Consider the following 3,093-nt stretch of genomic DNA (forward strand, 5'->3'; position numbering starts at 1 on the left):
CGCAGGGCCTATGACAAAGCCACCGAACGCGTCCTCGGGTTGCGGATAGAGGGTCCCTGAAACAAGGGTTTCTGCTGAATACGGTTACAAAAATAAATAGGCAGTCGCGGACAATTGTCCAGGGGTGGTCCCGAAGGAATTAATTCCCAAGCGGAGGTGTGAAAACCGTGCCGAAAGCTGAATGGCACCTGGTTGAGGTGTCTAGAACGGTGACTTTGGGATCCCGGGCGACCTCTCAGAGTACGCAGCCTTATCCTTACATGCGAGGCTCAACAAGGATGGATGAACCCCTTTCCCTAACTTCTCGTGGGAACAACAATGACAACACCAAACATAGTTGTAGTAAGTGCGGTTCAAAACAACAGAACGCGCAGGGCTCCCGACAATCGGTCGGCCAACAATACCGACCAATCTAGAGCTGAGGGAGCCAATGAAAATGGATTCAATACGATGGATCGACGGGATCTCGCGACCTTTGGATGGACGGAGCGTCTGAATCACGACTTGCTAGAGTGCTACGATGCGAGTGTGGCCCCTGAACGGGGTTACATGGCCCGGCTGCGTGTACGCGTCCTGCATTCAGTGTGTGATTGACTACATCACATCTGGCCGGAAGTTTACCGCCAAGGTTCGAAAGTTCGTACGCGAACTCCGGAACCGTTATCACACACTTAACAAGTCAAAGCTGCTGACCATCAGGCAGCATATTGTTGAGAGCATACGGATATTACCTGACGCTAAGAGAAGTCTAGAGCGGAAGGAGAGGTGGATCAGAGAAAATCAACAGTTTCTCTCTGACCCATCTCGACTCTTCCAAGACCCTCCAGTTACTGTCGAACACCCACCCAAACCACAGGAGGTCGAAGTATTTTGGAGAGAAGTCTACGAAGTTCAGTATAGACTGGACAAAAACTCAGAAAATATAAATAGCTTCAAGGAGTTATGTGTTGCCCTCATAACACCTGAAAAGGAATGCCAACACATCACTACCGAGGAGGTGAAAAAAGTATTAAGAGGTATGAAGAACTATTCCGCACCGGGACCAGATTGTATCAAAACCTTCTGGTGGAAGAAGTCTTCTTCAACACATCAGCATTTGGCCCGTATTTTCACCTTATATTTGTAGTCAGAAGAGCCGATTCCAGAGTGGTTGGTGGAAGAGCACACAATACTCCTGCCGAAAATAGGCAACTTAGCTGACCCGAAGAATTACAGGCCAATAACTTGTCTGAACACACTTTATAAGATATTCACAGCTATCCTAAATGATAGGATGATAGCATTCTACCAGCGTGACCTATCGATGGCCTGGATTGACTATCGGAAAGCTTTCGATACGACCTACCATAGACTTATCATCTGTCTTTTGGAAATCTTAAAGGTTCATCCGCAAATAGTTGGGTGCATAGAGAGATTAATGCCGCTTTGGAAAACCAGATTTACTATCTCATCTGGAAAAAATCGTGTGACAACTAACAAGGTCACCTTTCGGAGAGGTGTCTTTCAGGGCGAAACCATGAGCCCACTCCTCTTTCGCCTTACATTATTGCCACTATCTCTAGCAATTCGCCATTCCGGCGGGTACTTGTACTAGCTCTGGGGATTGTCGAACGATATACTAAGGAAATTGGAATGGAATTTGGGGTAGACAAATGCGCCAAGGTTTATTTGAAGCGAGGAAAACTTAATGGCATCTCTGAAGATCCTGAGCTTGTTGATAGAAGCGCCATACGATACCTTTGCCCTGGAGAGACTTATACATACCTGGGCGTGCCACAGAGCCGCATTCAGGATGTGACATCTATAAAGGATACTCTCCGAAGCAGATACAAACGTCTCATCTGACAGATTTGGTCTTCCTAACTGTCGGCGCAGAACAAAGTATCTAAAACAAACATGCTTGCCGTCCCGGTACTACTCTATTTATTTGGAGTAGTTCCATGGACGAAGAACGAGCTCAGATCCCTTGATATCGGGACAAGAAATGTTATGCACATGAACAAAAGCATGTATCTTAAGTCTTCCGTTCCGCGACTGTACATCTCGCGCCGCGAAGGGGGTTGCGGAATATTGAGTCTTGAATGTCTTCACAACAGGATTATTCTGGGTACATCACATAGAGTTGCAAATGGAAAAGACCCTCTTCTTAAAATTGTCAGGAATCACGAAGAAGTGGGCAAAGGAGCGTTTCTGTACAAAGCAGCGGAGGAGGCTGCTGAAACACTGGTCTGAAACACTAGTCTGGTACGGAGGGTTTCATCTTAGCATGCCAAGATAGTGTCATTTCCATCTTAACATACCGTCGCCTCATTTTGAGCCAAGATATTCCCGATGATAGCTGCAGGGCGTACCATGCATACCCCGAGCATTTAGCTCACATACTATCTAGTTGTCCAACTCACGCGGGAACGACCTACATTCAAAGGCACAATGCGGCACTAAGTGTGCTTTATTACCATCTCTGTCACTCTTACGACATTAACCTTAATATCTCTCCTCTAAATGCTCCTAGGGAAATTGAGTCAATTGTCGAGAGTGGGAAGTGCCGCATATACTGGAACTTTATATTCTTGACAATTGTTTCTGTTGCTCAATCGAGGCCTGACATGGTTCTTCTTGAGTTCGAGAAGCGAACCATGTTCGTTATCGAATTTTCGGCACCAGCTGACAAAAACATCATAACCAAGGAGAATGAAAAGAAAGAGAGGTTTCGAGACCTTATAAGAGAGTTGCAAAGATTGTATCCGGAATATTTTGTTAAACTAATTATACTTATCATCGGCGCACTTGGAGGTGCCAAGGTTTCACTTGTTAATGGTCTAAAAAGCATACCTGCATGTCAACAATATGCTAAAACACTTGCAGGAAAAATGCAGAAGGCGGTTGTCCTTGGATCTCTCCGTGTTCTTAATGTGCACGAGGCTTTTGCTGGATAGTCGTATTGATTCCTTTACAGACTGTAACCACCTATCTCACGATCGTGAGACGTGGTTGTGGCTGAAATTTTACCACGATTTCGCTGGAAAAGGGTGCAATTTTCCAGATTAGCACCCGCTCCCGGCGAAATCCTGCGGTTGTCCTTGGACAAATTTA

Source organism: Belonocnema kinseyi, chromosome 5, assembly GCF_010883055.1.
Source record: "Belonocnema kinseyi isolate 2016_QV_RU_SX_M_011 chromosome 5, B_treatae_v1, whole genome shotgun sequence".
Lineage (NCBI taxonomy): Eukaryota > Metazoa > Arthropoda > Insecta > Hymenoptera > Cynipidae > Belonocnema > Belonocnema kinseyi.